Source organism: Falco peregrinus, chromosome 8, assembly GCF_023634155.1.
Source record: "Falco peregrinus isolate bFalPer1 chromosome 8, bFalPer1.pri, whole genome shotgun sequence".
NCBI lineage: Eukaryota > Metazoa > Chordata > Aves > Falconiformes > Falconidae > Falco > Falco peregrinus.
Window position 1 is genome coordinate 19003076 of NC_073728.1, and position 25998 is coordinate 19029073.

Consider the following 25998-nt stretch of genomic DNA (forward strand, 5'->3'; position numbering starts at 1 on the left):
TTCGCTTGTCTAATCTTAAAATATATTTTCTTCAGATCAAAGATAGGGCATTTTTGAGTTTTTCATTTTGCTTTCTGCTTACAAGCATGCCAGAGGTATACATTACATGAGTTCTTTCAGAAGGTGGTCCTTCTGGAGCTTGTGTTGGCATATTTACTGGCTGGAGTTGTCCAGTGCTGTGACTATCTTTAAGGCTCTATAGTACAGAGAAATATTGCTTGCAGGGCATTATTCTTAAGGATGCTGTATGCCAGTTTTGCTAACTCAGGTTGTCAAATGTTAAACCATGCTTGTATTGTTCAATCCTTCTTGCTAAGTGCACTTTCTCACTACCATAACATCCCTTAAGGACTGGAAGCTGTTTTCAGAGACAGTTTCTCAGAGGCAAGTGCAAACACATTATTCATGAAGGGGAAAGGAAGATAAACAAAAGCAAAAGATAGTGATCTTAGCCCAGCTCCTCCCTTTGCAGGGAAATCTCCTATGATACTTCTGCTTCACAGCGTCAGAAGTGGTCATACACTGTAAGTAAAGAAAGCCCACTTTCAGAGCAAAGTATGGAAAAGCGTGTAAAGATAGATCTAGCATCATTTTGCACACCAAATTTCTGAGCAAAAATGCAGGCTCTGGCTAGAATCTTGCATTTGTATGAAGGAAGAGGAAAGTCTGTGTATACCAGGAATGGAAATGGCCAGCACTTGCCTAAGTAGTTAGAGGTTTCTCCAAAGTTGGATGGAAAGTTAATTGATTTAACTTTGTTTAAGGCTTTATATCAGAGCTTGAGGGAATTAAAAAAGGAATGTTATCTTACAGTCATGATAAAGTTTCTGCAGATACTTAATTTTCTCTGTTAACTTTCAGATAGATCATGTAAAAGGCAAAGTTTCTAAAGATGATTGTTGGTATTCTTCTGTTACAATCCTAACTGGTTATAATCTAAATTCACACAGACAATAAGAAAGCTTGTTAATTCAGTTGATTTGTTATTTTATGCCTTACACGTGTCAAGTAACCAACTAACCCACTGGTCTTCATTCTGTTGTTCCCTTGGTGTTTCAGAACCAAAGTAAAATCTAATCAAATCTGTTAGAATCTGTGAAATCCTAAGCTCAAGCCACTTCCCATTTCTGGCAGAAAAAAACAGAAGCAGTACTTGATCCCCAAATCCCTACAAACAGTTGCAGTATAAAGAGTTAAAAAATGCTGTCTTGGAAGCTAGGACTAGACAGGTATTGGATAAGAACTTATGCTCGTCTCTCCTCTGTGTATATTCTTTGATACCACCATCAGTGTCCTGTGTGTTTATGTTGAAATCAAGTTTTGAAAAATCTCTTGAGTTGATTTTCTCCTTCTGTATTTTACACAAGGATCCTCTGTGACCAGTCAGTGCACCCAAAGTTATGCCTGAGGTTTTCTAGGTCATTGTTGCTACAGACAGACATTGGGAAAGCCATAGTCCCCTTCTGATCCTGCCTCTGCTGGTTTCTGACCACCCTGTGAGCCCATTGAAAACGCTGAACTAGCAGGAAACTACTTTGTCAAGAAAAACTGGATCATTTTTATTCAGTTTGTGAACTGAATGAGGTTACAGAACAAAGAGAGGTTGGGGATGGAACTGGGAGAAATTAGTGGGGTCTACAGCAATCTCTTTTGTTGACAGTTACAAGTTTCATAATTTCAGCCATGGTGTTTAGCATTACCCAAGACGTCTGGAAATAGAGAAAAGCAGTTACTATTAAATGAAATTACTTCTAAGATTTTGTGCTTTGATCTCATCAGTTTTTTTAAGACAGAGGTGGTCATGGCTCCTCAGATGAGATCCCTTGCTTCCCTTTCCTCTTTTCCCTTGAAAAGTCAAAAAGGATACTAATTTGTACCTGCACCCTCTGCTTAGCTTCCATTCAGTCAGGCCATGAACGTGCAACAGTGAGTGTTAATTTTGGATGAGACATCAAGCCAGGGTCTTGACTCTTTAAATAGAATCAAACTATGTCTGGGCCAAGACCCTGCAACATCTGTTAATCAGAATCGGGAAATGCTAATGAAATGAGAGCTTACAACAGAGGTACTTCTAACAGGTTGCTGTGTAACCAAGAGAGATCTGTGTTATTTGTCGTCTTCTCTGAACTCTTTTACATCTGGATAGAAGTTGCCTGTGTTCATTAGTACAAATTCATGGATAGTAATGAACCAAAAACTGGCAGTTGTTTGTCTGGACAGTGCAAAAGAGTTTGTATGTGCTGTTCATTAGAATTTCTAGAGGTTTTGTTGCAGAAACTCAAAGCGTGGTCTGTATAACAAAAATGTTCTTGAGTAATTTGTGCAATCTGTATATTAATAGAGGGAATTTGACCTCTCTTTTTGAAAATCCATCACTGTAGTAGTTGGACTATTCATTCTCATGTGTTTATTTCTGTCTTAGAAACATGCCAAAGAAAGAAAAGAAAGAAAAGAGAAAGAAAGAAAGAAAAAGAAAGAAGAAAGAAAGAGAAAGAAAGAAAGAAAAGAATGAAAGAAGGAAGGAAAAGAAAAAGAGAGAAAAAGCAAAAAGAACTGACAAAAAGAGAAAGAAAGAGTGAAACAGAGAGAGGACAGAGGAAAGACAATTCCAGTATACTTTCTAGTAGTTTTCAGCAAAGGACTCTAATAATTAGAGTACCAGAGGAGGCATGCAAAGGATAATTACTTAAGAAAAGCAAAATGGTGCAACATTACTGTAAGCCAGAGGAAGAAGGCTATGAAATGCTGTGGGCACCTACACACATTGGGACAACTAAGAAAGGTAGGTGACCATTTACTGCTTTGATACCTGCTTCACTTTAAAAGATTGAAAATGGTGGGGGGTTTAAATCAGAAATACAAATGACACATTTTTCTACGATACTCTGATGTCCTGCTAGCAAGTGTTTTCCAGTCAATCAGTCACTCAAGTAGTCAAAGTCTTTAACCACATAAAAATCTATTCAGAACAAGCTTTATTTACAATGGTGACCTGGCCAGGAAAGCTCACAAACAGCAATATGTAACATCACTTACAGACATGCAATCACTGTTGTATATTACTAGAAAGGTCCCAAACATATCACAAGGCATAAATCAATTATATAAAATACCACAAACATCAAATAAACCAATAAAAGAGGGAAGGTCATAACACCACCAGACATGTCATGAATAACCGCCACAAACATCAGCCAGTGATTCATCCATGGTATGAATAAAAACCCAAAAGATATACAAGCAATTCTTGTTAGATGCTTTTGTGTCTGTTAAAAATATGTTACTGTCTTTTAATCTTACCTATTTTACATTACTTCTATTTATATTTCACTAAGAGCATCAATTTTTTTAAATTCTATGTTAAATAAAATTGGTGGGGAGAGTTGTTGCTTGTTAATAAATGTGCATTTTAGCAGGTATGTTTTGCTTAACAATTCATTGCATATATTTCCATGCTTGCTTATAATCAGTAATACTTTGCATTTGGTAATACAGTTCACAATATTATTATAGTGTGGTCTAGTACAGGAAATTGGACATAGGACACAATGGGAGGCAGAGTTTAGTATCATTGTCATTGTCATGTTTGTCTGTCCCCTCCACCCCTGCCGTGGGATATGAACATAATTCAAAAGCAACTAGGATTTGAAGAACGCTACCTCCAGGTAGTCAACATCTCTTGAGAATCTGCACTACTATTTGTATATTAGCAACAAAGAAGGCATATAAAACCATCATTAAACTTGGTCTTTAGCAAGCTGAGAGCTTATACGTAGAACAGCCTATCTGCAATGATTAAATGTGATGATTGCAATCAATCAATTTTTAAATGCCAGATCATGGTTTTCTTAGTGTGTATGTCTGTATAACTTATTCCCAGAAGTCCATGTTAAATGCCTACCAGTCTGAAGGGGTCCTGTTCCTCTATATTGCAAGTGTAATAGACATTTGTATTTTTGCAAGGGCCACAAGAGTTTAACCTTCACAAATTCTTCTTTATTTGATAGGTTTTGACGCATGGTTTTCAGGTTGCATTCAAAGCAGCTGCCTCATCTGTCTGAACGAAATTTTATGAAATAAATAATATAGACTATGGTAATTTCCACCCTCTGTTTAGTACTCCCAATTATTCGACATTAATATAATGTAAATAAACATTACCTTCAATCAAACTTGACAGAAAATTAGATAGCATGTCTCATCAGATCCCGTTCCCAAAAGGGATGTCTATGAGCAACTCATAGCTTACAAGGTGGTCATAATACTGTCCACTATTTACACTCCAGTAGTGTTCAGCTGGTGAGACATCAGTGAGACAAACCTGCTAACTTGGAAACAAAAGCATTTTATTGCTGAAAATGAGATTTGCATTTAAAACTCCTTTATAGCTAAACTGAATGTAATTGAATGGAGAAAGTGAGTGAAAACCTTTGGCTTATTTATATACATCCTCTGCCAGACATGAAGCTTATTCTGAAATTTGCAATAAATAGATCATCCAGACTCTAATCTAGATCTCCTGCTTTTAAGCTGATGATATTGGCTGAAAATCAGACTGCCGTCATTTCAGATTAGTCATTTTTGCTTCATTGATAACATATGCACTTAGAAGCAAGTTCTGTGCATTTAAAAAAAAAAAATCCCACCCTTCTATGCATGCATTTTTCAGATATAGACCCAGCTAGTATATGCTAACACCAAGCAATTTGTTTTGCAGCATGTCACATAATTCTCTTTTTTTTACACCCAATATCTATGATTAAGAAATGTAATACATACTAAGAAAGTCTTAGATAATTTACACGATGCATTAAAGTGTTTTGCATGAGAATATAGTATGATGCAGACAGGAGAAGAATTATGTCTTTCATTAAAAGGTTTGCAACTCAGTGTGCTATGATATAACTATAGCAGTTTTTCTGTCTCAGTGAAGGTTTTTTATTTTAAACACTGCCTTGAAAACCAAGGGATGCATATGCAATAGCACTACTTTGGCTATATGTTTTAACTTAATATCACCTCTTGGTAATTACACACTGTCAGTTTACCTGCTGTCCCAGGGTTATGGGTGAACAGCCATGCTGTCGCTGTTCTTCATCTCTCTGAATCTTGATGTAAGCAGTAAAATAAGATGGCATTTTTTCATTATTTAACGTCTTAAAAAAAATCCTAGTTCAAAGCCTATTTGAAGCAGTTCATCAAGAATGATATACATTAAGGTCAGGATTAAAAGAAAACCAATTACATGGAAGAAATTTTATTTTTGCCACAGTTCCTTTATGTGCAAATTAGGATGTGTATTTGTTGCCTAATTTAGAAAGCACCAAAGGACAAGTTACAGGGATGTAAAGTAGCCTTTGGAGTAGTTCAGCATTTGTGTTTCCTGAGGAATTTAGGCAGCGGAGTGGTGCACTTCACAAGAAGGCTTGTGTTTGGGGTGAAACTTGAACATAGCTCATCATGCTTTGCACGTCTGAAAAAAAACACTTTAGGTGTAGACTAGCAGCTTGGAAGCTTTTCTGGCTTGGAGTAATCTCCAAGTGTGGCAGCATGTGTATAGGCTGTTCTGCGTCCTATTCATACCTTGACTGTGTTGCTGACAGAATAAAAGACAGAGCTGTAAGCTGATGCAGCATTTTGAGGCTGACTGTAAGAACAGTTTACAAGGCAGAAGAGGTTTCAGCTCTTTGCTTTTCAGAGGCGCTGCAAACCGTGCTTAGAGCCTTACAGATGTCTTTCTCCCATCCACTGAAGTTAAGAACAATTTGCTATGACCATTTCTACCTGTTTTCACTTTCTTACGTTGTGTTGACCGGTTCTTTGTACTTTTAGACTAAATATTTGTTTGGAATATGTAGCTATGGAGCTGTTCTTTCTTTCCATGTCAAAAATCTGCTGTTAGTTTCAGGGAAAAAAAGGGATTGTACTTCTTTGTAACATCCAGACATCATAACCAGCATTTTATTGAGCCTTTATCTCAGCATGTAAATAGCATGATAGGTAGTTGTTTCACACCCTCCCCACCTCCATCTAGGTCTACAACATCAGAGGCTAAGTGGGGATATTTTGTTCCCTGCTCAATGCATTGTTTAGCTTGTGGTGCTTTAGACATAAAATATATTTGAGCTTCTGCTGCAAATAAGAATGGTAATACCTATCTAAGAATCTTGTCTATAAACTAAAATGATGCAGATGGAGTTTCACCTTAGGATAATTAATATTAGCTGGCATAATAGCTAATACCATTTTAGCTAAGTGGTAAAAAAGACTGCAATATCTAGTGCTCAAACATAGTTCCTCTGTTTTGCTCTTTCTGACTAATATAACACACAGATTTAATAAATCCAAGGTATGTAAAGGATTTTTCCGTAAGATATTCTGTTAGTATGTGGGCTTTGGTGAAATTTTTCAAGCTGTATTTAAAAACAAATTGAAGAAGCAGTAAATCTTTTGTTGTTTGGCCAGAGCTTACTTGTACTTTGTGCAGAAGAATAATGTTCTACAGTGAGTGCAAAACTGCCGACACTGAGAATCTGTATATCCTCCCAAGACCTTGTTTATAAGGACAAGAAAACTCGGCATGGCTTGTCCTGCACTGACACTTCACCTTAAAGGAGTTGTGTTTCTTCTGCATCCTCCTCCCCACAGACAGTGGCATGTTGGAGTCACAGCCCATAGGACTTGGGCAGCAGTGTGCTCCCAGAGTGAAGGAGAAAACCTCAAGGGACAGAGCTGTAACTACCCCCATGCAATACAGTGTACTCAGATTAATGACAGCAATATGCAGATTCTTGACTAGTGTAATGGTTTTTAAGGGTGTGGACATCTGGATGCCTTTTAATGTAACAGAGCGCTCAATTCAGTGATACCATGCCTCAGGACACCAACAGTATAGTGCTATTTTTGTCTCTGTCTTCCTGCTAACCGAGCTGAATTGCAGACTCCTGTAGTGAGGTCCATTGCCCTCACTTGCTGTCTAGTTAATAATTTGCTGCATGAATTACGAACCATCTCCCAAATGCTTTGGGGATCTGAAAAAGTGAGTGTGACACTGACTAACCTTTTGAAAATGTGGTGCGTTGAGCTCTGAATGAAAACTGTTATTATGGCAATTGGTGTATCCTGGGGGCAGGGGAACTCACAACAGGCTGTTGCTGCTCTTCAAGGAATGGCCTTGTGGAAATGTATTTATTTCATATCCAGTTAGCTCAGATGAATAGTAAATTTTCAATCTATTCAATCTTCCTTCAGCTCAGATGTTTGGAGCAAGTGAGCCACAGCTGATACTTCACCTGATGTAATTCTCCCAAGACCAGGGCTCCAGACCGAGGGTGTCTCTGAAATCACTGATCAAAAAATAGGAATTAAAATTAAGGTCAACCAAAGGAAAACTCCCCATGGATCTTCCTGAGTTCATCTGTGCCACACAATGTCTTAGTGATGCCATGTATCTTGCTCTGCAGCAAATTTGCATGTGATCAATAACTCTTACATGCTGTGACTTTCAACAGTAAAGACGGCTCACAGCAGAAGTCACTGGCAGCTGAATTTTGAATGTATGAAGTCTTACATCCTACTAATCACTACTCCTCTCTGTTGCCAACATGAACCATCTAAAATGGGCAGTCAAATTCATTGGAAGCTTCTAATTTTGATATCAATCTACCTTAAGTCAACAGCTGTGTAATAGAGGTAGTAGTGCCTGCTTACCTCAGAGAGATAGTAGGATAGATGCTTCGCAGTAAATAAGTGCTGTATTGATAAGGACCACAGACATTCACCTAATAAAAGGAGGACTTATGTCTTCAGAACATGCTTTGAGTAGTGCATAGGAAATAGTTCATGCGTCCATACACTGGCAATAAGGGGAAAAACTGATGATTCAATGGCTTCTTATTTAATGGTCACTGCTCATCATGTATATTAAGTATTACCACATCCAGGAACTTGTCTCAAAAATAGCATGCAGTCATGTAACTAAACGCTTTGGTTCAGTGCATACATGCAAGAGATTTGAATTAATTTTGTACAGACTTCCATTATTCTAGCATTTCCTAACTGTGGCATGCTTGGCTTTATAACCTTATTAATGTTCTTTAAGAATAGCTGTGGTGCAAAACTATAGGAATCATTAAACTGAGAGGAGAAGATGGTTAAAGTTTCAATTTTTCAATTCAATTCAATTAAAATTCAATTAAAATTCAAACATTTCTATCAAAATTTTCAGACCAAACTTATATGTTAGTATTTGCCATCCAAGGCAATGAGTATAGGGTCAGGTAAAAACAGTTGTCGAAGCAGATATCTCAATGAGTACAAAAAATATCTTTGTACATTTTCTCAGTATCAGAGAATCTTGCATGTGATTGGGCCTTTTTTGATATTTTTTGTTTGTTTATACTGACACACACAACTTCTGGTGGCCTGTTTCTGTACTCTGACATGACAAAAACTCAGAAGTGAAATGAGGATGGGAACAACCCAAAGAACATTGCAGGGTTACTAGCCTGCATCCTAAAGGCCCAAAACATGACATTTCTCTCTCTCCAGAACATGTCCTTTCTTTATATAAAGATATACATCTTTAGGAGATGCTTATTTATCTATAAACCTCCATCTTCCATAAGAAACTCTATGGGTTCTTATAACAATGTAGATACACCCTGAAACACCTGCCCTGTGAAAAAAATTGTAATGAAGTGACACTTCATTTGAAAAAAATGTAATGAAGTGCCACTCAAATTACACCAGCAGAAAGTTAAGATCTTCTGTGTGTACCATCAATGACATGCTGTTTACATCCTCAGGAAAACATTCCATACAATTAAAATATGAAATGTTAGAGATTTTCTTTCTTAGCCCAGTTAATAGAAAGTATATATAATCTAACATACACATATACCACTGAATGTAGAGGCCTGTTACCTCTGCCTAGTGCCAGCAACACCCACACAGTTCAGCTGATATTGCAAGTGGTTTTCTCCTTAAATCTGCAGACCATTATGAAATGTCAGGCTTCCTGCTGGTGCTCTAAGATGGGAACCAGTTGCAGAGACTGGAACAAGTAATATAGCTAGCCTAGCTTACAGCAGTGCTACCAGAAGTGTTTGCTTTTATTTACTAAGAATTACTTACCAATTTCACGTAAACCCTGTTTCACTTGTCAGTGAAATGGTGAATCAGAGTTGAACATCACATGAAAAGAGACAGCTTGTCTATGATTTCCAAGTTAATATGTTAGTTAAATGGAATGTGTCCAATGTTACTCTGATTTAAAATAATCTCATCCCAAAGTGATTCAAGTTTTTAGTGTTGCATATTCTCATTCAGCTGGTGCAGAGATGTCATTGTCACTGTGTGGCAAGTAGGTGCTCAGCAGTAGTTTTGCTCTGTACTTCTCTTCATTGCTATCAAGTTTCTACACACAAAGAACTGCAGAACAGGTTTTTAGTTTGCCTTTGTGTCTAGAATTTACATATTAATTTGAGCTGTAAATTATAGAAACATGCAAATTGTACAGTATAAAACCATTAGATATACTGAGTTCCACAGCTTCTAGTAACTTAGTTTGTATAAATAGAAAAACTATTTTTAAGTGTCAGAGAAAATTACATACTGTCTCAAAAACCGAGTATTATGTCTTCAAGGAGTAGTTACCGCGCGCACTAAAGGATACAAGAAGCTCTGTTCTTTCATTATATGAACAGCTTTTGAAAATTATTTGCAGTACCTCCTGATGTCATGACAGAAGAAATAAAAGGGTCTGTTTCTGAAAGTTAGCAATGCCTCTTGGATCCTGAGTTCTGTACTCTAGTTCCTGAAGGTTCTTAAAGTCTCTTAATGTAGTTGGCTAGGTTGGAAACTGGAAAATAAAAGGTTGATAATATAATAGTTCAACCCCTCAGCTTTGCAGCTTGTACATGAACATGTATGCCCAGGAAGACTCTCCTAAAACAGCTGCCTTACACCCCCGAAGGAACTCAAAATACACTGTTAGAATTTGGTCTCCTATTTACAGGTAGGCCATTTTCATAATCTCAGGAACAAACATGCTGGTATCTACAATTATATTTTTTTAATAATGCTTATTTTTAAGGTTTAAATTCACATAAGCAAGGGCAGAGACTCTATTTTATGTTGGCATCTTTTTTTCAGTGATATTACAGTGTATTGAATGTAGCTATGTGATCATGATAAACATGACTCTCTTAAAGCCAATGGGAGCCTTTGATATCAATAACCTGATGATATCAATTGCCTTAGCAGAGATTAAGTGCTTTGTTAAAGGCTTGTTTTTAAAAGTTAATTCTTACTTTTGGTACATTCTGTTGAAATTTCCAATTCTATCCATTTTACCATGTGAATTGAGGGTGTGTTATAGCAACAGAAACTATTTGAGTGCTACAACAGAGGGGTTTCGTCTTAGAACTGCAAGCCCAAGTTAACAGAACTTCTGGAAACTAAGGAAAGTACAGTTCTAATAACTACCCTGTTTGTTCCACAGTAAATATACCTGCCTGTTGGCTGAGGAATGTGCCCTTAGACTACTAAGGTTGAATGCATCTGTTCTATTCCTGCAGAAATAGGATTCCAGAATTGGAAGTCTTGCATCCACGAAGGTGGATAGCAAAATTCCTATAAATTCCAACAGTCAAGGATTTATCCACATACTTAATCTCCAAATGGGAGTTTAACTGTAGTCTCTGACACTATCTACAGAGATAAAAAGTACCTCAGAGTGGGATCTGGATTTTTTTGCCATATACTTTAAACTTTTATGCAAAACATACTGATCATAATTGAAATATGTTCTTTCATAAAATGATTTTACCCCACTACCATTTATGCATCTGTTTCAGCAGCAGTGTGCAGAGCCATTACTAAATAAACAATCTCTAGGCTCCCTGTAATAAATTTTACACAGTTCTAATCTTTTAACATTTCTGGCACTGGTATCTTTAATTTTGAGAAAAACAAGGTTTGCCCATATTTTAAAATAATGTGGCTAATTTACTAAATGTGTAGAATGAACAGCGCTTATTGTTAAGCTTTAAATTGACTTAAAGAATGGCAGAGAAAGAGGTTTTTATGTTAGCATCTTTTTTCCAATGATATTACAGGGTACTGTAGCTATGTGATCATGCATAAACATGACCCTTCCAAAAGAGGCTGCTGGCCTTAGAAGCAGTTCTTACTACTGAAATTATAGAAGCTTGGATGGCCAACAGTATCAAGAAATAATTGCAACTTTATCAGGCTGTTCTCAAGTAAGTGCTGTCACTGCCTGAACCTGGTGATAAATTGCATTGATCATGTAGGTTACAGAACCCCTATCGATATCAAAGGAAAGACATTATAGTTTGACAGTGGTGTCTCCATTGTCAACTTCTGGAAGTATTGTACTGTACTACATAGAATGGCTCATTTAATAACTGTTTATAAATTAAACAAGCAGAAAAATTATTCCTAGCTACTTAAAATACTTGCAAGAATTCTTAGAACGCTTAGTTAAGAGACACTTCAAATTAAGTAAAAGTTTGAACTCCGGATACTGCAATAATCTTGGCCAATATTATTGCAAGTAATGAATTGGTGAATGTGCACTGTAGGAGGCAACATCAGACTCATTTTTTTAGGAACAGTTATTTGTATGGGAGGGTCACATGCTGTATATGTCATGGTCAGTTAATAGCAGCTACAGAGGAGTTTCCAGAAGCTGTGTGGAAACCCTGGCTTCAAAACTGTCAGGAATTTTTCATATTGTAGCAAGATTCTGATGCTGTATTCACTTCTTAGCTGTGTTTTAGGATTGCTACAAAGCTTTGAGATTGAACCTGCAGTTCTAATATTAATATGAATGGTATGTCAGGAGGCTGTCACACTGGATGCTGCTATATACAGGGAAAATGTTATGTGAGAGTACTTTATTAATTTTAAGCAAAAGGTGGAATTCACAGTGAAGTCAAATCTTCCCCATAGGCCAGGCTGGTAATGTTCTTAAGCCTTAAGGAAATCTTTTCTCACCCCTCCTGATGTGAGAAGCTAGCCAATTTTTTTATTTTTTTGAAGTTATTCTTAGGAGGAAAATTAATGATCAAGTCAGAAATTTTCATTTAGAAACTTCTACTTTCTTAATATGAGAATATAAGAACATGATGGGAAGAGTTTTAGTTTAAAAGTAGCATGAAGTGAAGGTAAGTATTGCCATTAGTCTAGCAACATTTTTTCTTCTGTACTCAGTATTGATAAATACAGAATAGACTCTTTTGCACTCAGATCTGTGAGTAGAAATTGACTCTTTATAGGGAAAAATCCAATATCCAGGTCCTTGTGCTTCTTGTGCCTAGTAAACAGGAAAAGTTCTGTGTATTTTGATACAGCTTCCCTCCACACCCTTTTTTAATTTATTCAGTCCCGAGTCTTAAGAAATGTGTCACTTGGTCCTTGGCCCCATCTTAGCTAGCTTCAATGTGGAGAGCTAGGGATTCAAAATAAAGTGTCTCATAGGTTATGTCTGCTAACAAATTTCCACTAATTGACATCAAACTGGTTAATTTCCATATAATAAGTGTTGATTGATTCAAGGGCTTGACTCAGCTGGCCAAGACTGTCCTTACAATGATCACTTACGCGCTACCTTTTTGGAACACAGTGGAATATTTAAGGTCTTGCCAGCTTTCAAGGATGCTGGGAGTTGGAACAATGTTTTTAATCTTGGCTACTAATTACGTGGCAAAGGTATAAACTGGGCTTTGCAAATCATTATTTCCATTAGAAAGGTGTTGGAAGCAATTCCACTGAGGGCTTCCCTCCTATTTATGCAGCTGTTATTCCCATGGGAGGAGGCCATTGCAGTCGTGGCTGAAACATGGGCTTCTGTTCTGTTTCCACAGCACTTGGAAGAAAAACAAAACAGGACTAATGAAAAACACACACGGGAAATGCTTTATTATTTCATCATCCTCACCTACTGAGATCTGGCACCACTCTGTGTTTAGGAAGAACTTCTCCCGCCCTCTCTCTCTCGCGCGCAGTGTGGTTGTATAAGGCTGACACTCTGTCATTTCCTGTCAGATCATTTCAGAGGAATTTGCTCTTATTTCCTCCCAGCCTCATCCCCTCCTCCTGGCCTCAGCCTTGGCTGCATGCCTCAGCAGCCATGCTGTGTTTACTTAACCGCATGGAGCGTTGGGCTGCCTGGGCTAGAAATGCTGGGGCAATGCGCACACACGCACATCGTGAGCTCGCTCGCAGGAGTTCACATTCACACTCAGGAAACAGACAGCAATTCTTTTGTGAACAAAGCATGCAAGGTCCAAAGCCAAACCTTATGCAGGGTCTTTGTAGACTGTAGATAGGCGAGTTCTAAAATTTTTCATTAAATGTGGACAAAAATAATAGATTTTTTTTGGCCTACAATCTCTTAAGTGAATTTCTCTTGGAAGATGCATTTCACGTGTTCAAATTAAGGTATATGCTGAATTAATATGTGTATCGTGGTATTCATAGTACATGACTACAAATTAGTTTGACATTCAAATAACCTGTTAAGATTAGCCAAACACGCCTGGCTCCAAGATATGTACCTACAGCACTGCATATATACATGGTTACTGCTACTACTTTTTCTACTTTGGCATGCCTGTAACAGACTGGATAGATTAGCTAAAATGTCCATGCCTTATAAATGGTGTAAAACTATTCTAGCACCCAACAATGGCGTGAAAATAAACCATGCAGAAACAGGACATTTATACTTGAATGATGTGTGAGCTTTTCAGTGGGTAAAGTGGTCACAGTTCATTGTTTAAAAAAAGTAGTCTTAAGTCACTAATAATGTCCACACCAAGATTTATGGCAATGGAGAAAAAGAACTAAGTAAACTATCTGACTGAGAAGTCATTTCTTCCTTCCCTGGCAGCATAGGATTTGTTTAAACACTGTTAGGAGAAGGCTAATTAAAATAATTTTGCCAGAAGTCTGGGAGATTGCTAAGTCCAACACCAGCTCAGTGCTCTTGATCTGGAATGACAACTTGTTTCCTAATATAAACTAGAAGTTTCTTCCTGGTACTGGTAGAAAATTAGAAGTCAGACAGAGAAATAACTCCCTTTGACATAGTTATAACAATAACCATTATTTTGAGTAGAAGTCATAAAAGAAATGATAGTTGACATTTTATGACAACATTTAAGTTTTATTTAATATTGTTGCTGGTATTTATTTAATTTAAAGCTAATGGGCTATCTGCCAGGCCAGAGCAAGAATGAATAGTTTCTACTTATGATAGATTTTTCTTGTCCAGAATACAGTCAGAGTTTAGAGTGAAATCATGCAATCACAATCTGTATAAGATATTCTTTACTTTCATTAGCTGGAATTAATGTTTAGTACATATCCTTTTGTAATCCAATACAATATTAGGCAAACAATTGCAGGTTTTCATTATATGATTCATATTTTATTTGCTTTCTCAATTCCATTGTACATTTAGTAGAGAGAAATAATTGATACAAACAAGAAAATAGCAGGATTTTATTTCCATTTGCTGAATATCCACAGCATTAAACCTTAAAATCTAATATTAACACAAAGTTTAGATTTTTCCAGTTTCTAAATTTATAGAATGGGAGTTAGAGAAATTCTCAATTCCCAAGCTAAAATTAACGCAACAATATTAGAAAGTTTACCCATGTGTCTGGAAGTGTGCTATTAATTTTGTGAAATAGCTATGTCAGGTAGGCACAGGTCTTTCTTTAGTAAACCAATCTACCAAACAAGATACTTTACTTTTCCTGAGTAATGATGGTAGAAATATAAGCACTTCTGTATTTTTTCCATTTTTAATCATGATGTTTTTCTTAAGTCAGAGGTACTGTCATGTATGGTTCTTTGTTTTCAGGACTATTTCTTTATACTTTTAGCTTTCTTGAGTTTTATATTCTTATATTTCTAGGTCCTTCGTAGTGATGATTGACCAAAACAATAAGTAATCTCTGTGGAGATGTTCTAAACAAAAAAAAAACATTATGTTGTTTAGCTCTGGATTTACTTTTTTTAAAAAAGAGAAAACCTAAGGAATGTAAGAGTAGCTTGCTATTCATAGTAAAATGGTATGGAAAATTTAACACTAATGCTGACATCTCATCTGAATATGATCATGCTCACAACCACCAAGAAAAAAGATTTTCTTAAATTTTACTCATTACTTAAATGTATTCAGGAATTCTTTTTAACTCTGGTGAGTTCACTGTGTAGAATTTCCTGTGAAGTATCCATTACATGGTACTCAAAGTCTGAGCTAAGTTTCTTAGAGGTGATTGGACAGGGTGTAATACTAACCTTGACATTTTATGAATGCTGTCATGGACTGTATGGTCTCACTGTCTCCTTTTGAAATACTGTGTTTCTTTCTTGCTGGAGCAATCTGTGAGAAGGATGAAAATTGGTTATTGGTGCTGGGAGCTGGTCAAAGGCATTACAACACAGAAAATTAGGATGTTTGAGTCCACTGTCCTCCTGCAAAACGGAAATATCCATGTCATTTTTAACAGATGCTTGTCTAATCTGCTCTTAAAAGGCTTGCAGGGATGGAAACTCCTTATCTGCAGATTATATAAAAGCCTAAAAGCCTATTTAATAGCTACAAGATACAATATTCCTTTAAATATCAGGTTTTGGAAGAAGAGAAGAATTGAAGTCTTCCAGATGGAGAGAGATCACTCAAGAATTTGCTGAGGTTGCCAGAAAAGGACTTTCACTAGCCACTAGTGACTAGGGCCTCAGAAACTGTAGGAAAGTAGACCAAAAGAAGGTGGGATTGAAACACAGTACTGAAGGTCAATAACAAAATAGTTTCTAGGAAGTGTATCAGAAAGAAAAAAAAATTCCAAGGCGGTAAGAGAGCTAGCCTAAGACCATGATGACTCATTCCTCTGAAGCCTCTGAAGACCTTAGTTAAGTTGAAAGAGGATCTACTGCAACTTTCTATAGTAACTTCTTACATGGTATTTTTTTCTGTTCTGGGAACTATAACTAACAGTATTTTGGCAGAAAATACATGTACACTTATCATGACAGGTTTTATGACAGGCTTTATGACTTATTAACCAGAAGAAATAGAATGACTAGGACAGCATCTACAGCAGCAGAAAAATTGGAAGATTGCTTTACTGGGAATACTTCTTGTGATCTAGTATTTTCCAAGGAAATGTTATGAGACAGAGGGATAAATTTCATATCTATTTTGATGCACAGTCTGTAGATGAAATCTGGGATTGTACTGCTATATTACAAGTATTTCATTATTATTCTAAAAACCTCAGTCAGTATATATCTGCATGTATAGGGCACGAAGTAACTGTATTAGCACTTGTTCACCTAAGGGTGACCTAAGAGTCCAAAAAATTTCTCTTCAGAACTCATATACAGAAATAAGAGGGGCTGTTAGACCTGACAGCAAACAGAACACAGAAGTAGAAATATTTTTAAAATGCACACCTTGACAAAGATTTAAAGGAAGTGAAAATGCATATTCAGGCAGTAATGTTGAATATAATGTTGTATCATATGCAGCTGGGAGGAAAATAGGAAAGCTGTTCTTTCCTACATAAATAATCCCAAATTCTATTAAGGTTCCTGGACAACAAAGAAATATGATGACTTTAATAGTACACTTCAAGTCCAATCATCAAACTGAGCTCTGCACCATAGACATGCTGAGATCCTCCAGTAAGCATAATAGTGGCCAGCTCGAGGAGGGATGGAGTGGTCCCTTTGTGAATGGTGCCAGTAGGAACAAAGTATGACTGGAGATGGAGGTAACTGTTGGGATGGTCAGGAGCAGCCTGTGCTGCTGTGGATGAGATCATATGTGGATGAGACATCCCACATATTCTCAGAACAATTTTTTCTGAATAAACTGGGTGCTTCAGCAATCCTAAGGAAGATACTTAACAACACATTTCTATAAGCCTCAGGAGATATAGGTGAAGTAATACAGAAGATGGAGCACAAAGCCCAGGATTATAAACGCAATCAGTCCGCAGAAGAAAATGTGACCTATACGGCTACCAAAGCATTTACAAAGTTCTGTCTAGAGAACCCAAACACACCTAAAACTTTCTTTCTGACCCTTATGGAGTATTATAGTAAATATGATAATGGTGAGTTTAATCAAGGAATGGCATTTTTGGAAGTAAAAGTTCTGGGTGGGCACAAGGCAGCATTTATATTTGGGGATTCTGCAAATGGCACCTCACGCTTTGGAGACAGGGTCTGTGGACAAGGGAGGCCCAGCGGAGATGATGTGTTATCAAAAGCTGGGAGCAGAAGCAACCCAGGCTCTAAGTCAGGAGAGATGCAGCTGTCTAATTAATCCTCTTCAGATAAGTATTCAGAACATTTTGCCAATTCTGAATATTAGAATTTCAATTATTCATTTTTATTTGTAAGTGCTGACAGTGTGCTAAGTACCACAGTAGAGAAAGCCCCTCATAGGAGAGGTTTCCAAAATACTTTATTTTTTTCCTGGAGTTTGGCCCAATGCCCGTTAGTAGCCAAACTGTGAGACGATGCTAGACACAATGACATACTGTGCTCATTCTCCTCTGAGAAAGATGACGGATGATAATGCTTATGAAGAATTTCAGCTCTGTTACGTGGAGACACATATATGCACAGACTGCAGGGCCACGTGTCTTTTGGGAAAGAAGCATGCATTCAGTGTTTTTCAGTGTCGAGGTACTTGCGTTAATGACCTGACCTTTGGTGGTAATATTCACATGTGTAAAACTCACCAGGAAATAATCAGGAACGCAAGATAAAATCTTGATCCCATTGGAGTAAAGAGGAATTTTCCTTTTGAATTAGAAGTTTACAATACCTCCATTTTTCTAGGTAAAGAGCAGTCAGCTTTTTGTTCTGCTTTTGTGTTATGTCCAAAACCTACAGCTGTAGTCAGTAACTCTCTTCTGCCAACTCATTAAAAATAAGCTCCAAAAGAAATCTTATCATAACTGTTTTACAACCTAAAACTTCACATTATTTCTTGATCTGATTTTTTGAGTTTGAACTGATCTTTTTAATTAAAAAATTATATCAGAATATTACTGAGCAAAAAATATTAAAAGATCCTTCTTGTTCTGTCTCATTAATTAGTGGTTTAAATCTAATTCCACTGAAATCAACTGAATTATATCATTCTAGGTAAAAGAGAATGAGAATCCAGATTCGAGCATTTACAGAAAATTCAGTTACATACTTATCTTTATGCGATATAGTAAACTGCTGTTACCTTACCTAGTAAAATTTTTAGCACACACATAAGCAGGTATGTTTCATCCATGCCTTTAACAGGGCAAAGTGGTGGATATTTTTAACGTGTTTTACTTCATTGGATTTGAATAGGGTCTTGTTTTTGCGAAATCTGGCTTGAATTCAAGTTAAAACATTGTTTGCTTTCTTTTTTTGTCTTCCTGCCCTTAACTATTCCTTTGCAGTGTGAAAATACCACAGCCTATGGTTGATGTCTTCATCACAGTGGAATGCTTTTAAACTTAATGAAGAGTTGCAATAAATCAGTACACTTCATTCTGCTTTCTATCATCAACACATACATACTTTCTTAGGTATTAATCCCCTCAGAGAGTATTAGAAATCAGTAAGATGCGTTAAAAATAATTGCTATTAACTTTGAAAAGGATTGTACCTGGTATCATAGCTGGTAGCTATCTTGTCTCTGATGAAATGACATTTGTACATTATCCATTTCTGAATTCCTCAGAAGAAAAAAATATTACACAGCTTACGGCATTTAGCCATAGCCTTGCTTTAGGATGCTGAAGTTAAGCATGTGCTTTTTGTGCAGAACTGGGGCCTTAATGGGATGACCAGTTCAACCAAGGACTTTATGTCATCCTATGTTTGCCAGGCACCTACTACAAAGCACTCAGGTACTGCCGGACTCTGTAATGACCGTAAAAATACCATGCTGATTTTTATTTTTCTGATGCTTCCTAGTTCTAGATGTGGTAAAATACTCCAAGGGTAGGACTTTTTTTTCCCCCTTCAGTTAATGGTTCAAAACTTTTTACCCAAAACCCACAGTCTGCAGGGCTATGAGGGCACTGCTGGGCCTGTCTGTCCCTGCCAGCCCGCAGCCCAGGACCCCACCTCAGCTCCCCAGGGCCAGCAGACCCTGCCCCCGCTACGCCACTGCAGGGCCAGTCTCCAGCTCCCTACGTGCCCCACAGTGCTGGGCCCCATTGTGGGACCACAGCCCAGCACAGCCCAGGGCCGGGGTTGCCAGGGTGCCCCCCCAGCAGCCCTGCTCATGGCTGGGGGTGGGACGGGAGCCTCTGCCCCCGGCGGGGCCCTGCCACAGCCAGCCCCGCTCATTTTGTGCACCACCCGTGCAGCTGTATGCAACTGATCTGCTTGCAAGTAATTCTGTCAGCGTGGCTGCAGACCGCTGTCAGGGCTCTGCAGGTCACTCTGAGGGAACACTGCTCTAGGGAAGGGCGCTCCACATCTCATCTCATCAAGTACAAAAAATGGGCACAAATAGGTTAAACCCAAACCTTGTGGTTTACATCTCTGGAGAACTTTGATTCAAATAATAATTTTTCAGTCCTCTGTCTACAGTCGTGCAAAACCACATCAGGTGGCTCTGTTTCTTCTTGGCTGCAGCCCTTGCAAAAACTGGATCTGCCAGGAGCAGGGAGCAGAGCAAGTGATTCTGCAGCTAGTGTTAACTCCCAAATTTGCAGTCTTCATATTCTTCAAAAGGCTTTGATTGTTTTCTGGGCAAACACACAAGTCAATTCCTATACTATTTGAGTTTGGTTATCCTTTTTATTTTTTTTTTCCCACCAATGTAGTTAAATCCTAGTTAAATGTACTGTACCTGAAACATGCCTTTTTAACTACTGAGAGCAATGGGTAGGGCAGGTTATATTTTACTTCAGGCTTTGCTTCTTAAAGGTAACAAGGAAACTAATAAAGGGCCAAGATATTTGTGTAAGCAATACAAAAAGCCAAATAATGAGAGCGTATTCATTATGACTGAGAAATTTTTACAATGTATTTGCTTATAGGGTTGTCCCTAAGCAAGGTTACTAGCATATTAAGGAGGTTACTATGGAAACAGTGAAACAGGGTTTCATGGATTTCTTGATTGCCCTTCTCAGTTAGACTTTATTATATTCCTTGCTGAAAAATAAACTATGCAATCTTTACAAATAAACAAGTCTCTCTTTGTGTGTAGTAGGTATTTAAGATTGTAAATAACTTCTTCACATCTTACAACACGTTAGAAGTTCATGTAATGGTTTATGTTCCATGAGGATAGAGTATATTTTGTGAGATTTTTTGGTCTAGAAACAAGTTTAATGCCACCTTTATTGGCAGAGAACTGTTAGTATTCAGTTTTTCTGTCTTTGGGCCCCAAGTAATAAACCTGTAGTAGAAAGACACCTGACTGATAGGCAGCATAAGATAGAAAATACCTTAATAAAGCTTGAATTAAAAGCATTTTTTAAAGAATAATAAAATGTTAAAATAGCTATTTATAAAAAATTGTTTCATGTTGTTGTGGTTGAACCCTAGCTGCCAACTGAGCCCCACACAGCCACATGCTTACTCCTGCCCAGTGGGATGGGGAAGAGAATCAGAAAAGTGAGAAAACGTGTGGGTTGAGATAAAGACAGTTTAACAGGTAAAGCAAAAGCCACACACACAAGCAAAGCAAAACAAGGAATTCATTCACCACCCCCGCTCAGCAGACAGGCGTTCAGCCATCCCCAGGAAAGCCGGGCTCCATTACACGTAATGGTTACTTGGGAAGACAAACGCCATAATGCTGAATGTCCCCACTTCTTCCCCCAGCTTTACGTACTGAGCATGATGCCATATGGTATGGAACATCCCTTTGGTCACTGGGCTCTGCTGTCCCGGCTGTGTCCCCTCCCAACTTCTTGTGCCCCCCCAGCCTGCTCGCTGGTGGGGTGGGGTGAGGAGCAGAAAAGCCCTTGACTCTGGGTAAGCCCTGCTCAGCAATAACTAAAGCATCTTCTCTGTTATCAGCACTGTTTCCAGCACAGATCCAAAACACAGCCTGTACCAGCTACTATGAAGAAAATTAACTCTATCCCAACCAAAACAGGACACATTTGTATTATAAACATCCCCCCGAGGATGACACTGGAGCGATGTCCACAGGACACATTCCACCCATGAAATGGGGTGACCCTCAGCAGATTCTGCAGGAGTTCAGCTAATGTCCAGACATTCTTCACTGGAGGCAGATGCTTTTGAGATCAGATCAGATTAAGGCCTAAGTCAGTAACTTTGCACTTTGGCTCTGAAGTGGGGACCTTAGAATTTACTTTAATTGTTTAACAACTCTTTCTATCTCTCCTGGTTAAGAAGACATGCTCAAAATATGAATTTACAGTAACAGATACAGTTTGCTTAAGTGTTGAGACAGCCATAGTTCATTGTTGTATTCCCAGTCTGAGCAGACTTTGCCCCTTTTTCATGGAAAGAAAATACATGCTGTATGGCACGTAAGGCTGGCCTTTCCTCAGTGTGGTTTGGAGGCAGTTTGTGAAATTAGATTTTTGTATCGCACTATTCCCTGCAGTGGCTCTGGACTCACATAGCATCAGGAGTCAAGCAGTTGAGTAAGTGGGCCAGATGTTGTGTAGGCTCCATCTATCTGGTTTCAAAACCAGACGAAATATAGCCCTGAGTAACTTGGTCAGACCTCAGAACAGATCCTGCTTTGACCAGAAGGTTGCACTAGAGACCTTAGGTCCCTTTCAACCTTTCGTTATCTTATCAGCCTGTGTTTTGAGCCTGTGTTTCTGGAGGAAACCCTCCCAAACTGGACATAAGCAGGATGTCAAGCTACGGCTTCACCAAGGAGTCTGTTCAGATGTCTCCTCCACTCGTTTTTTCTCTACTTTGATATCAAAAGTCTTCTAAAAGATAGTTAGACCTTTGAGTGTAATGGGAGCAGGTCACTCCTCTCAGTACTTTTGAGTACTGCTCCAGAAAAAAAGTACTGCTTGAAATTCTTTGAGATGTGAAAAGCAGCAGTATATTGAATTAGACAAACAATGTTTCAGGGTTTTTTTGCTCCTTGTAGTTGTAAATGGAAGTTGAGAAATGTTGCTGATTTTCAAACAGATTGGATCTGCACTACAGCAGTTTTGGAACTTCTCAGTGGGTTAATGTTATTTTAATGATGATTGTCAGGCACGTCATCTGCCCTGTACAACAGACAAATTAAGAGCACTTTTTCATATAAGGAAATACTCAGAGAAAACTTTCCACTAATAGTGTTAGCTTTGAAATGGCTAATCTTTCTTTTGCCAATGCACAACATAATACATAAGCGAAAAAGATTTCCAATTGTCTGCTGTTAATATATGACATGGATTTGTTACGTTTTGCCTTGGGCTTAACCAATTTTCTCTAAAATACATCTAAGGCAACATCTAAGTTCATTTTGGGGTTAGGAGGTTTATACTTTATATATGCTAACTGAGATACACTGGTTACCTAAAAGTTTTACAATTAGAGCTTGACTGTCTGTGGGCACTGAACCAGATCAGCTGCATTGGTTCACTGCCCAGTAGTTTTCACGCTGAAATATGCAAGTTGCTTGTTCATAAAAGAGATGAGAGAACAATCTGCTGGCTTTGTGTAAATCCACCATCAATTTACATTGAAACATGGGACTTTGCCACTAGCTTGCTATTCGTTTTTGTACAGAGATAGCTGTGTATCTAACTGCTGACTATACTGAACAATTGCATTATTATAATGCTTAAATTGCTCCTAGAGGCCTATTTTAGCCTGATAAAAATTATAAATGAATAAATTAAACTGTGTTTCAATATTCAGCATTTTACTACTGCTAATAATTTAGGAGTTGATTTCCTTTGCCTATTTTATTAATGTATTTATAGTACACAAGGAATATGCACAGGTTTAATTACTTTTTATTTCCAGTGCTTACAGAAATTAAAATTCGGCACTAGGCAAAATTCAGTTCTCAGAACAGGATATAACTTAAGACTTACCCTTGGTGGTGTCTGCAGGGAAAAGGTTTAAGCCTACTGTGATGGTCCTGTTTTCTTATTTTGCTTTAAGTCTTTTAAGAAGCTGAACTGAAAAATTTTAAGTATTAAGTAATCCTTCAGGGTGTCTATAAAAGAATCTAAACAGGTTTTTGAGGAATTCAGATAAGCAAGAATATCTGGAAAATTTATTAGGTGTAGACGCTTCTTTAGACAGGCGCAAAAAAGACAGAACTAAAAAAGAAACAGTCAATTTGTCAAAACCAGCCTTGTTTGAAATATATGCAACACAACGTGCAGAAACTTCTTGTCTTACAGAGAGAATAAGTGCTGAACAGAAAAGGTTAGCTCTTATCACAGACATCATTTAAACCCATCTTTTATAGTGCCATAGGTACACACTTTACACACTTTACAGGGTTGTAAAAAGTCAAGGTACTCACCCTAGTGGGTTTACAACCCACAACCATGTGCTTAAGTGCTTTGATAGATCAGGCCCTTAACAAGAACAAACTCACAGTGAGGTGAGGTAAGAACAATATTGAGGGAGGACTGATGTGAGGTCATTAAATGGGAAGCAATGACATTGTATATATACCCTGAGTGAGAGGGGGTCTCTGCCCCAGAGGCCCCCATCTGGGGGACAGTCCTACAGTACTCCAGGCACTCCAGACATGTCTTCTTGCAGGTATTGTTTCGCTGTTGAACAGTGTGAGGCTTCTTGGAAGAAGCCTGTGTCAAAATGTAAAGGAAAAAGAAGTTTGTTATGTGAACGAGGAAATACATAGCTCAAGCAGAAGATTAAGCACTGCAGAGATAGGAAAACTAGATTTAGCTGAAAAGGGAAAAAGCCACTAAAATGACATATTTAGTGCTTTTCCAGATATTAGTGGACAGAACTAACGCAGACTCAGTATAGTTTTTCACGGAGCAGACTGCAAAATTAAAAACAGTTTTGCACAGTTTGCAAAGGGGAAAAAAATGGATATTTTTTACCTGTGCTTCCACATACAGTAATACACTTTTCAACTATGGTCTCTGTTCTTCAGTTTTTCAGCCAAGTAAAATAAAAAACCAAACACAAGAGTGAAGGGGAAAGTTAATAATCACTGAGAAAGACACGTTCCCTGTGTGCCATGATGGCCATAGCATGAATCCTGTGCTGCCCAGCCCTTCTCCGTACTGGGGGGAAATAACATTCCAAACAGCAAATGGGCTTTTCAAGGATGCACTCTCAAACTGGACCTGTGTCTCTCCAACTTCATGCTTCTGAAACCAAAATACCAATATCACACGTATCTTGTTTCTTGGTAAAATTCATGCCTTAGCAATAAACAGTAAAGACACTAACATTTGGGTGAGATTATTTTGCGATTTCTCCAGCTGGCAATTAATCTCTTGGGATTTCTCGGATAACACCTTGAAAACAATGGAATGTCATTTTTTATGATATAGTTATATAATACAATGGGACTGATCTGTGATGGAGATTTCCACAGGTGCCTAAATAAATCTAAGTGAAGAACAAAAGTGACTACAAGCTTCACTATACAGCCCTTCAGGCATCCAAAACCCACATGTGACCAGTTCCTTGCCCACATGAGAGCTGAGGATCCAGGGCTGTTGGATCAGTGCCTACAAGTAAATTATAGAAAAGAAGGAAATTAGGAAAAATAGCATAATCAAATCATATGCACTGCATTTCATACCGCCAGAACAAAAAGTGTTTTCAATCACATAGCACGTGAACAACGAATATGCATACTGAATGTTGTCAGAGTCCTGTGTCTGCCTACAAAGCCATTAACCAATTTGCTAGTTGAACCCACAGCTGCTGAAGTAAAGCCTCAATTCAAAGCAAATGACTTCCCAAATCCTCTGGCTTTAAGTCCCAGAAGGCTAACTATCTCAATAACAGAACAGATCTGGTGTCTAAATTTTTTAAGTTAACACACCGAGGAAACACATGAGAGTGCAATGGCTAGCTGTCCAGTGTAACTCTTCCTCCTGAACACTCCTGCCTTTGCAGGTACCTGATCTTCTCTGAAATAGGGAACTTATATGCACTCAACTATTCACTGTTTTGAAAGGATATTACTTAACACAAATGCAATTCAGAGATTGCAATGTCCCTAGCACAAGTAATAAAGAGCATTCACTCATGACTGGAGCATTTCTGGATCTCCAAGCCTGGCAGCTTGCCAAAAGAAGAGGCTGGTCAGTTAAGTGGAAACCAGGAGCCGAGGAAAATCTTGTGCTATCAGATTAGCAGCCCAGTGTATGACTGAACCTGCTGGAGCATGTCAAATTGTGCCAGGAATGCAGAGACAAGAAGAATGTCCTATTCCGAACCATTGTCTTGCAACATGCATGGACTGTTTAGACCTCAAGTCAGACCTAAAAAGTGTATCTGCAAAGCTCAAACCGTTGCCCTTAGGAAGTTAAGATGTGTTCGCAATATCAACCACTGTTTCAGTAAGATTCTTTCCATTAAATTAGGGTATATCTTATAAAGGCAATGATGAACTATCCTTTGATAGCCACAGTCAGAGAGAAATTGTGTAAATCCAGCTTTTCTGCATCGTTATGAAGGTTTGCATGGACACACAGAACAGAGGCTGTCAGGCCAGGTAAAGTGACATTGTTGACACTCAACAGTGCAATGCACTAGGTGAAAACAGCTTTCAACCTGTGGCAAACTTCCAGGGGTTTGAGACATGAGAGTCTGTTACACAAGGCAGGAAAAAGGTAGTAGTTGCCAGGAAAACAGCACTATCAGAAGAGCACACAATAAAGCAAACTATCCCCAAATGTTCTAGCATCACCTGTGGGACCAAATTCAGAACTGGCAGCTCGTGGGTCTCTTGTCTGTATTCACTGTATGTGTTGATTATCACAAACCTGCAACCCT

General features: G+C 38.1%; 1 long non-coding RNA gene across 1 annotated transcript in view; it reads left to right on the forward strand.

Annotated features, from left to right (window-relative positions):
- Positions 1-2429: 2429 nt before the first annotated feature.
- LOC114012052 (uncharacterized) overlaps positions 2430-25998 on the forward strand; it is a 180737-nt gene continuing 157168 nt past the window's right edge. The window contains exon 1 of the long non-coding RNA XR_003554256.2: positions 2430-2782. This is a non-coding gene — a long non-coding RNA (uncharacterized LOC114012052). The remainder of the gene's footprint in view (positions 2783-25998) is intronic.